The sequence below is a fragment of the Passer domesticus genome, chromosome 4 (genome assembly GCF_036417665.1).
Source record: "Passer domesticus isolate bPasDom1 chromosome 4, bPasDom1.hap1, whole genome shotgun sequence".
NCBI lineage: Eukaryota > Metazoa > Chordata > Aves > Passeriformes > Passeridae > Passer > Passer domesticus.
Window position 1 is genome coordinate 76,894,988 of NC_087477.1, and position 11,815 is coordinate 76,906,802.

An 11,815-nucleotide genomic window follows, 5' to 3' on the forward strand; every position below is an offset into this window, starting at 1 on the left:
CTCTTTAATCCAATAATTAGGTGTGTTTTTACATGTTTTGTTGATTAGCAAAGGAGAAAACATAAAATCAAGGAGAGGCATTGGAGAGAATGGAGGCAGGAAAGGGAACAGACCATATTGAATTGTGAATCTCTAGTCTTCCTCTCTAAATAAATGAAACCAATAAACTTTAATAGTGCTGGTGAATGTGCTTTACCATTGAATGAAAATCAGATTTGGTATTGATTTGATTTTCAGAATATTACTCAATCAAGCACACTTAACTGCAGAAATTTTGTATTTTTTATATCGTAAAAAAACAGTGCAAGCAAATCTGCCAAGCCTCCCCTCTGGCTACAAGTCTAACAACTGTTGAAGGACAAAAGATAATATATGTGAATACCATTGCCATGGTTCACTGGGTTAAAACAAACGGCCCCCATTTGACCTTTAAATTGAAGGGTTTCCTTTTATATCACTAGAGGCAAAATGCATGGACACGAGTACAACAACAACAAAAAGGGGACTCAAGCAGCTGAGCTGTATTTGATTTGAGGGATTTTCATTTTTAAGGGGATATTTTTTCTTTTCCTTTGGAGGGAGGTAAACCCAAAAGTCAAATTGATGAAGAGAAATGGAATCGGAATCTGGCCTGGGTTGAATTCACTGCTGCTTGGTTGGTCACCCTGAGGGAAATGATATGTGTGCAGCTGGGATGATGAATTGGGTTTGTTTAAGTCATCATTACATTGTACTTTTTTATGGACCTCAGTATTTATAACACTTAAAGTTGATTGAGTAATGTGGGTTGCCTCGGCGTCCCTGCTGGTCAGCTGGGGTGACGGGCCTTGACAGCAAACATGAAGATATTACTGCTCCAAGACTGGTCCAGGATGTCAGGGTAATCTTAAGCAATCTGCTGCTTGCTCTTGTGTGTAATACACTGTTGAAAACTTTCCCTGTGAGTGCATATGTAGGTTTATATGTGGGTTTCGATGTATTTGGTGAAGAGCTCAAGCAGCTCAGAACTAAAACAAGAAGGCAGCTGCTTTAATTGAATTAATTTTTCTTTTTAAATTAAAACTTTTGCTTCAGAATAGCATCCTGATAAATTGGGAACAGAGTGACTTTTAACTATATTTAATGTTTTCATTCTTTTGGATTAGTATCCCCTCTCTGTTTTTCCTGAAGTCTAGTCAGCTTTCTGTAATCATTGAGAGAAAATATGTCTCAGGAGTAAAGCATGTTCAAGCACCTTTTCTTGAAGAGAGCAACAGTGTTTACAGACCAATTATCTTTAAGCCACCAGCCCAAAAGTTTAGGCAAATGGAATTGTGTGAGCATCCAAATGTAACACAGAGATCAGAAATGAGAGATAGACATTGGTTCACCATGAATGCGTGGTCACTGGTTTTGTATTTGAAAGCACTGAGGGAAATGTGCTGCAGCCACACACATTTCTGCTTGTGTTTATTAGCAGTGTGAGGGTTTTACTGAATGCAAAACAATATGTTGTTGTTTTGCATACAGGAAAACATCTGTAAACCTAAAGGCAAACCTTGACATTCTTTACAGAACTGTCTTTGACTGTGCAGTAGCATGAACAGAGTCTCATTTATCTGTATGGCTACAATTAGGATTAATTCTCTAATAAGTCAGTTTCTGCAGTGAACACACATGACTACGTACTTGTGTCTGCATGTGTACACCATGACATGAAAGAGTCTGAAAAATTGCACTTGAAGTTCGGGAGATGGCAAAGCCAGCTTGTTCTGGCCACCAGCACATCATGACACTGTCTGTGGTAATGATCTAATTTCTTCCCCAGCAGCCCTGCTTCATTCAGCACAAAGGGAGCAGCTGGTCAATATTGTGCTTTATTGTCATCATGCTTTGGGTGACCCTGTGATTAGTTTACTGCACATTATCCCCATCCCATCCTTAGGAAAGAATTATCACCCTGCTTGCCTCTGTTTAGGGTTGTTTGAATATACACAAGACCAGTGATTCTTCTACCTGCTGCAGAGCAACTTTGAGGGGAATTTGACCTGGAACAGAGTATAAAAGGGTGTCCTCCTACCACATTTTCCTTGCCAATTTCTCATCTCCACTTGCCTAAACCAAGACCCAGTGTGAAGACTTCTGTTACCCTCCCACCTACAGGTGTCAAAACCTGTTCTCAGTTGCTCAGGAGCTCAACACAGGTCTTGGCATTAACAAAGGTGCTCCAGGTGCTGTGGAGCAGAGCTGGTGGCTGCCATACTTTGTGTAGGTATTTTGGTGCCTGGCACAGATGCTACTGAGCAGCATCACATCAACATGCAATCCCAGGGCAGCAAGAGAATCCTCCAGCTTGGCACATCACTGTTTCCCTTCTTGAAGTCTTGACACCACTCAGTGTGTGCCTTCCAGGTTCTGTGGGAATAAATCATCAGAAAGGTTCCTAGACTTCCCTCAACGTCCTCAAGTCAATTGACTTGAGTCGACGTATTACACTGGAGGAAAAATCCATCAGACCTTGTTCCAGCAGAGCTGAAGGAAAATTGCCAGGAATGTCCTACTCAAATCCCACAGATTCAGAAAGGACCTTGCCCTTTATCGTAAAAATTACTGGGTATCCTCATCTATAGAGTTTCTACTGGTCCACAAAAATTCTTATAATATAGCCATATTTAAGATTTTTCTTAAATCTGAAGGCAGAGCAGACCTCACTTAATTTTCAGTCTTGTGCTTTAAACCATAGTGGAGGTACATGTCCCTGCTAAACTACTAAAAAGGAACATTTTCCTACATGCAACACAGTATATTTTCCCATAATTTCACACTCAGAAGCACTTCAACTATTTTAGCTGAAATGTTCCCAAAATGTACGGCCAGCAGAAACATCTACCATGGAAATTTTTCCCTAGACCAAGTCACATTCAAAAAAATTATGAGCAATATAAAGCAAAGTCTTGTAATAAGAACTTTCAGAGACTCTCAGAGCCAAGAAAATTAAATATAGGTGCTGTTCACTGTTTGTGTGTTGCCTGTAGTTACACACACCATAAATGTGTTAGTAAAGGGCCAGATCTCTGTAGTCCACCTGATCTAAAACAAAAACCTGACAAGAAATTCTAGCTTCATCCTTATTTATCTGTGCTGACAGGGAACACATTTGACCCACTATGGGCTAAATTCTGCTCTCCTTTACACCAGCAAAAATCTTAAAACTCTGCTAATTATAAGAACTTGCTTTGTGTGAGTATAATATGTTTTAGCAACAATTTCAAATTATGCATGCTGCTACCCAGTGGATGGTTGCCAAAAAAAAATCCATTGTTGGAGGAATAACACCAGTGAGCAAAGGAAATATTTGCTCATACTTCTTTTATTATTAGGCCCTAAACCGAAGAGAGAGCAAAGTTAAGAAAATCCTTCATTAGACTTTAGCTTGCACAGTGCCCCTCCTGTTTTTTCTCACCTCACTTCAGTTTGATGGCAAATGAAGAAACTCAACTTCACTTTTTCCTTTGCTTTTCAGTTGGACCTGAACAGCAAAAAAAAAAAAATAAAAAAAAATCCAAGTTGGCAATAAAAACCAATTTAAACTCTATTAGTGGTACACTCAAAATAGCTCCATCAAAAACCAGGAGGAGTTTGTTAACACACAAACATCCTTTCATGTGTTGTTTGTAGGCTTCATTAATTGCCATCTGATGTGAAACATGAGTTTAATTGAAATTTCTCACTAATCAAGTGCATCCTTCATGATGGTGCACAACAGTCACATGTTTAGTGCAAAATTCAAGAGAACACTTGAATTATTTTAAAAGCCTATTAAACCTGATCTGTAGGTGCAGTATGTGCATTTGCATTGTTGCTCAATTTGTACAAACAGAAATACACACACACATTCAGGGTGCAGATGCAAATTCAAAGCTTAACGAACCGGGTCTTGAAAATGACTCCTAACTGACTGGACAGCACACGGATCAATAATGAGGCCCAGAAAGCCCTTCAATCCTCTATTGTCATTTCAAATCCAGGCTCTAAGTGCTTATCTAAGAGGGCTGTAATTTACTGCTTTATTAAAATTTTGTGGGAGTGATAAATCCACCCTCTGAACACAGAGGTCAGGTGGTGATGCCCTGTTTGACTTTTCTCTTACATTCACAGGATGGTTTTGCTGCATTAGGTCAGACCCTTGGTTACTCTGGTGTTGCAGCTGGACATGAACACATCCCCTTACCTCCATATTCTCCATCCCAACAGATAATGAGCACTACATCTTTAAAGAGAGAAAATACTAAAAGATCCTCCCTCAAAAGCAAGGCAGTTTCAATTTTTCATCCCAGACAAGAGCTGTAGTTGGCAAGAAATGCTTTTTGGGTTTCCTGGTTTTGTCTCTAGGCCCTCTGGATTACAGGATATAGAAAAGTAAAGGAGAGTGAAAGAACAGAGAGGGAGTGCTACAATATGGCATCAAATTGAAGGATCCCAGCTACTACTTTCTGTTTAGTTTGAATTCTAAAAAGAGTTACAAGGAAATATTTCTAGCAGTGACTATTTTAACTTCACTCAGGGTCTGCTTGTTTTGCTGAATTAGAAGAATGAGGAGAGAGTCCAGCTGAGACCACCTAGAATGGTCAAACTTGGAGAAAAGCACCTTAATACTCTCAGATATGTATTCTGGTTTTTTATCATTAACTGTTAATGCTCAAAACCACGTAAATTCACATTCAGAGGGAGCACCTTCATGATATTGAGGGCAACTCCTTCAGAAAGGTGCTAAGCCAAGGTTATGCTTCATTTTCTTTGGACAGGCAGGGGCAGGAAGGACTCTGGTGAGGCTCCATACTCTACACTGGGATGGGTGAATGCCCTTGTCCTTGCTGATATTTGTGGGAATGATTAACACATGGCTTACCTTCTGACCTGCTCAGCATCACTCACTTACAACTCAGAATAAAGCAAGAGGTAAAAGAAAAAAAACAGTTGGAGAACACAGCTACAATCTCAGAGGGTTTTAACAAAGTCAGTGCTCAGAAAACTGCTTCCTGCATCACAGTCCCCAACATTATTTTGACTTTTTATCTGGTTTATTTTCTTGTGGTTTTGTTTGGGTGGGTTTTTTCCTGATGAATGAATACTGTATTATTTGCTTTTCACCTGCCAAAAGTTTCATGTATTTCCACGCTCTACTAGATAACAACCTCCTTAATGCAGTCTGTGGTGCATCCTTAATACTGCTGTAAAACTGAACAGTGGGAAAATGTCAACAATCAAATTTTGCAAAATTTGTTGTAAATCATTCATGCACATATAGCTGTAATCCTTCAGTTAGAAGATTCTGCCCACAAGACACTCAGTGGTGCACTGAGAGATCCTGCAAAGAGTCATGACAGGCCAAGAAGCAGGTTTTCTACCTCAAGACAAGTTACCCAACAAGCTATCTTCCTTCCCAGGTAATAGGAATGTCAAAGAAGAATTTGCTTTGGCTTTGAAAATTAAAATGAACTATTTGAAAAGCAGAAGCCTTATTTCAAAACGTTTTCATTCATTTAATTTTCATGAAGTGTAAATGTTTTGCTGTGTTATGTTCAATCTATCAAATTCATTCTGCTCCTAGTTAGCAAAGTCATTTTCACTGTCAGGTTGCAAAATGCAAACAGGGCCTATCCTGCCAACCCTTTCCAGTATGAATGGAGAAGCTCCTTCCTCCACAAATGAAGTTCACACATGGGTTGAGCCGGATAATTGCCAAAGTGAAAGTGAGCTTTATCTCCTTTTGAATTAAACAATTTGTGGAGCATATGCAGGGAGATAAATGCTACCTCTGCTGCAAGAATTGCACTGCACTTGTGTGTTAAGTGAAAGGCTCATCTCCACACACACAAAAAGCAGCACAGAGGTACAATGACAAGTTGAGGAACCCCAATAACCAAAAAATGAGCCCCCCTCAGGCTTGTCCTAGGCCTGTCATGGGAGATATGCCAGCCCCATTCCCTAGGGATGAAACCCATCACAATGAGTCAAGGGAAAGATTCTCCAGTTATTCCCCTTTAGATATTCACAGCTTACTCAGAAAACCTCCAGCGACAGGACCTAAGTATTAGTGTCTGCAAATGCCTTTCCATGAACACGTGCATGTGATGGTAAAAATCAAATGATACCTCAGAAGTGTCTGGCTTCTAAGTAGATTAAGGAATCCAATATTAAACCAGCAACTTTGTGATCTGATTCTATTCCCTTGCACACATCACTCGAAAAACTAAGATGTGGAGAGTTTCAAGCAATAATCTGGTTCCATAATGTAAACACAGGCAAGAATAAAAACATTGATTCAAGTTTTTGCACCAGAGGCTAGAAGATTCAGCATGTATCAATGAGAAGGGCTCCTTATTCTCACTGGAAGGCATTGCTTACTAAACAATTTGGAAAATTTGACTGCTACTAACTCCTCTTCTGTGCTGTCAGCATGAGTTGTCCAGGGCCAAGGTCCTTGACTTCTGAAACTGCTGTTGTTCACACTTCTGCTTTGCAATCAGTTGGTGCAGAACACAGTGAAAACTTCTGCAGTTGAGAGCAGCCTCAATAATTTGTAGGCACTAACCACCAGATTTGTGGAGACATGTAACAGCTAATGAAAGAGAGAATGTAGTTTTCAAAACTTTCTCGACTCCTATCTTGCCTTCAAGCGATTGCATTGGTGTGAAGGATCACAGGTGATGGGGAGCAAGAAGTTGAGAAGCACTTAGACTCCAGAAGATGCAGTGGGTGCCTACCAATACACTGATGTGCAAGAATTACACTCACTGTAAAGTCTCATTGATGCCAAAAGCCCCAGATAAAGCAGATGAATGTTGTGCTCCAATTCTGCATCTGGAGATCTTTAATGGTACTGGAATGACATCAGCAGTCAGCAATGTTTTTTTAAAACTATCTTTAATTTTATTACTTTTTTTTTAGATCTGCTTTTTCACTCCTGATAAGAAACTTGCATCTAAAATACCAATTAAAATGGTTTAAGGTGATGGTTAGGCAGGTTCATTTGGATCCAGACTGAGAAGCTGGGATTATTACTTATTTCATGAAGGGTCCTCAGTGAATTAACTAGCTTGCAATGCTATACTGAGGACAGCACAGACAGCAAACAGAAAATAGATCACTTAACCTATGAAAACCACATCTTATTTCTTACAAGCATTTCAGGTTTAATTAAATCAGGTATTATTGCTTGGATATAAGAAAGCTCTTTTCTAAATGTAAATTTTCTACTGAAAGTACAGTTTCTAAATGAATCAGCAACAGCAAAAATCTTGATTAAATTCTAATATGCTGATGATGTATATGTTACTCTTGCTCAATTGTAATATTTCTCTCTAGGTATTCTGAATAAGCCACGAAGGTATAATCAGGTTTTTTGGTTTTTTTTCTGCAAATGATGTGAAAAAATCAGGGCAAGGAGCAGATCTAAAAAACTCCTTTGAATTGACCCTAAATGAAAATCTGTTTAGGTGCACATGCTTTCATTGGGAGTGCATCCAAGCTATATTATAAGGTAATGATAATAATGTGAATTCACTCTTTCTTAGGCAGGGAAAAAGACTCCATAGACTTTGTTACTACAGGGGCCTATCACCACCACAAATTCTGCACTGTGAATGAAATGCTGTTTGCCTGTTTATGTGAAGAATGATGAAACTTTAAATGAATCATTGACCTTTCTTGAATGACATGTGACCTGTAAGATATCTGAGCTGTATATCAAGAGCAGTTCTTGAAAATTGCTGTCTGCTGACCGAAAATAAACAATAAGATATCAAATATGGTTTGAAAAAATTGACTTGGTTTAACACTGCAGGGGTGGGGAGGGGGAACTGAATTATTTTGACTCACCAGTCAGAACACATCAATTCATTTCAAATCATCCTTCATCCAGAGACTGGAAGGGTTACTTCTTGCCTTGAAAGCTGCTTATGTTTGAGCAATTGCTATTTACTAGAATGCATGCTTTATTTAAACAATGACCAGCAGTAATAAGGAGGCTGCGAATGCAGGGATTGTTGGGATGAGATGGATTCTACAACAGGAGGGAGAAGCTTTGGTCTTAAGGTGGGGGTATCAGGTTTGGGTTTAAAGGTCAGCAAAGAAGGGCAAATCTCTGAATTGGTCATTTGGGCCTTTCTCCTTCTCAAAATCCAGTCATCAAAGGACAGTAACAGGTAAAGTAATACAAACAGAAGGTCTGAAAAGGCCAGTCTTTGTGGCAACTGGATTTATTTAGGGCATGCACAGTCCCTGCCTGACTGTGGGCTAACTTCTCTCTGTAGGAAGGCAATCCTCTGTCCATCTGTTTCTGCAGGATACCAGGTAATATCCAAGCAGACGTGATTCAGCAGAGATTTATAAAAAATGGTGGTCTTGCAGATTTTTTGTCAAACCTTGTCCTCTCTGGGCTCTTTACTTTTTTCCAATAGTGCTTTAGTTTGCTTTCAGTGCAGTCAGTGCAACTGAGGTGAGCTGGTTTGTGTGTGGGGGCTAATCAAACAGGGATAATTCACCCCAAATTTAGATGCTTCACTTAGTCAGCTGGGCTTTCTTTTTAGTCAGTGGAGGGAAGCAGATTCCTCTGACAGTGATGCAGGGCAAGAAGCAAGTTAAATTGCTTTGACTCAGCATCTGGAGATATCACAGGAAGGGTTCTGGAATGGCAGCTAATTAAGGTAGGTGCCTAAAGCCCTATGGAAACAACTTCACTTCTACTCATGTAAAGGGCAGAGTTTAATTCCCAATAACCACATCTTTGTTAAATGGATGCTAGAAATTGGACTCCTCTTGGTTGAAAACACCACCAAGAAAGAAATTCCCACATAACTAAAATTGTTTTCCCCTAATTAGTTTTTAACCAGCAACTTTTTGTGTAGCTCCTCCTGAGGTACATGGGCATAAACAAGGAGCTGAGAACTGTCACCATATTTTCTGCAAAAATCCCTTTGCCAGAATTTCTCTCCTGGGAAGCTGAGAAGGCTCAGAGAAAAAGGAAAACAATACTATTTCATTTGCTTCTCCTGTGTTTTGCTGCTTTAGAATGTGGTTTGGACCTTGGTTTCATGTGAATTGGTTTTGACTCACTGGCCAATTAGGGCCAAGCTGTGTCAAGACTCTGGAGAGAGTCACGAGTTTTTCATTATTATCTTTCAGCCTTCTGTCTGTAACCTTTCTGTATTCTTTAGTATAGTTTAGTTTAGCATTCTTTAATGTAATATAAATAATAAAATAATAAATTAGCCTTCTAAGAACATGGAGTCAGATTCATCATTCCTTCCTTTGTCTGGGAACCCCACAAATGCAAGAGAGAACGGAGCAGTAAATACAAAGAACAAGAAAGGAGAGAAGAAGGGGAACAAAAGAAACTGGCCCACAAAGTGCAGTTTTCCTGAGCTGCATCCATCTGGAAAGAATAGAGCAGCAAGGAAAAGGAAGCAAGCAGTGGGCTAAGGTGACCTAGGCAGATGGTTAGGTTAAAGGCCCATGGACCAAATATCGATGTCTTTCTAGCTCAGACAATTTGTACTATCCCCTAGAAATGGATTTCCTGACTTTATGTTATTTCATTGCATGTGCTGGAATAAAAACACCCATGGGCCTCCTCTGCAGGGAAGTCAGCAAAAATCTGTCCACTTCCATGTGCATTTTAATACCTGTCAGCTGACTCACAGCACCAAATAAAACACAAGCATTTCGAGATGACAGATGGATTTGTTGCCCTGGAGGATTTGGGATCCATAAACCAACAAATGGATTCACTCATCTGTAGAAGTTGTTTTTTCATCTGTGACAGCTATAATACAGATAACATTACTCATTCAAGGTAAAATCCAAATCAACATAAGGGCCATCCACAAATCCTGGAACACAGTTTAGAGGAAAGACTTTAAGAAGCCCTGAACATAGGGCTTAATTGTCTCTGGAGCAGAAGGTGGGGCAGTGAGCTGGACCTTGGGAAATGGACAATGAATTTGGATAATTTACATTAACAGCAGCATAAATTTCAGGAAAGGGGAGTCCCTTCCAGAAAGGCCTTGAGAAGATGAGCTGCTTAACCAACTTCATTCATGGCATTTCAACCACCTTAGAGGGCTGGACTCCTCCTGTGGCCCCACATTCAGAGTAGTGGACAGCACAGGAGGAGCAGGCTTGCCAGGAGCAGATTTTCTGGATGCACTAGTAAAGCAGATAAAATGCAATTGGGAAGAATGAAGCTGTTTTCAGCTGAACTTGTCTGAAAACTTGCTTCCCAATTGGGTTGGGGCAGAAAGAAAATTTGCAGGTGAGTCTTTACCTCTTACATGTACTGAAATAAATGGCAGTGCAAAGCAAAGGTGAATTCCTGATGTTTTTACTCATATGTGCCTGGATCTTATCCCTTCAGGGATCACACTGTCTGGCAGAGCAGAGTGAATGAGGTATAATAACAAAACTATTTAAGTTTAACACAGCACATTCTTGTGTAATACAGCAGACACAAAGGTTCTATCACAGGATGAGCAGAAAATGCAGTGGTTCCTGCCCAGAAGAACATAAGCACATGGAGCTAAAAGTGATCTCTAGAGTCACCATAACCAAGCCCACGTTGGCCTGCTATATAATCTGACAAACTTCTGGAACTCACCCTTAACACTCCTTAGGTTTTCTTGATGCTTATTTTCCCAGGAAGAAAGCTGTTCCAGATCAAAAGTGCTCCAATGGGGTGTCATCTGCCTGAAACAGAAACTATCTTTTTCCAATGGATTTTTACTGCACTTAGAAAGGACAGGATAGTGATATTTAAACCACTACTGCAATAAAAATAATAAACAGCAGCATTAATCATAATCACAAAAGCATGTATTCATCTCTCGCTAGCCATATAAAATACAGGTAGGGCCTGTCTGGTTTTATTTATGTGCTCAGGGGCTCTGGTATTAAACTGGTCTATTAACATCGAGCTCGGTGCTGGGGGAAAGGCAGAAGGGCGCTTCTGCCAGCCAGGGGGGGTCAGTGGGGTAGAAACAATGACCATAATAACCACTAATGGCTGGGCCATTAGTGCTGATGAGGCACGCGTGTCAGAGACCAGGTGCGAGTGACACGGGAGAGGAGTGTGCGCTAATTGCCCTATTCAGAAAATGTAAATGTGCTTCCAGGCTGCGTGGCAGCAGAGGGAAGCGGGCCACCGGCTCCAAAGATCAAGGAAGGCACGGAATGAGAGCTGGAAGAGGCTTCCTAGGTCTTCTCCAGCCTAGCTGCCTGTTGGGCACCTGCTGCCGAAGCATCAGGAGATGGAAGCGTGGCCTTTCCCCAGGGGTCCAACAGCCTGTCCATGTCGTGTCAAGCCATGCCATGCCATGCCATGCCATGCCATGCCATGCCATGCCATGCCATGCCATGTCATTTCCAACCCTACCCTACCCTACCCTACCCGACCCTACCCTACCCTACCCTACCCATTTTCTACTTTACTCCTTTTGTGTTACCATGATGGTTTGGAACCTGCCTCTTTGCCCAAGGAACCTCCATAATGGTTCTGAAATCACTTCCAGTTAATGATAAATCATGTGTCTGCAAACAACACTGTTTGCTCAGTGTATCAGTGTGACTACTCTGACAAAGCACAGTATGTTCATCTCTCTCAATTTTTACTTTGTAAAGGTTGCATCTGGGGACCATGGGTGTTCATGTCCCAAGTAGAAAATTCTGGGACAAGAGGAAATGGCCTCAAGTTGCACCAGGAGAGGTTCAGATTGGTTAGGAGAGGAAAAATTCTCCACTGAAGGTGTTGTAAAGCATTGGAAAGGCTGCTCAGGGCAGT

At 40.7% G+C, this 11,815-nt stretch overlaps 1 long non-coding RNA gene across 1 annotated transcript; it reads right to left on the reverse strand.

Annotated features, from left to right (window-relative positions):
- Positions 1-268: 268 nt before the first annotated feature.
- On the reverse strand, positions 269-10,986 carry LOC135300118 (uncharacterized). The gene is made up of 3 exons (XR_010362000.1): positions 10,637-10,986; positions 3,443-3,508; positions 269-2,394 (listed from the first exon to the last, which is right to left on the reverse strand). It is a non-coding gene; the product is annotated as an uncharacterized LOC135300118 (long non-coding RNA).
- Positions 10,987-11,815: the final 829 nt, after the last annotated feature.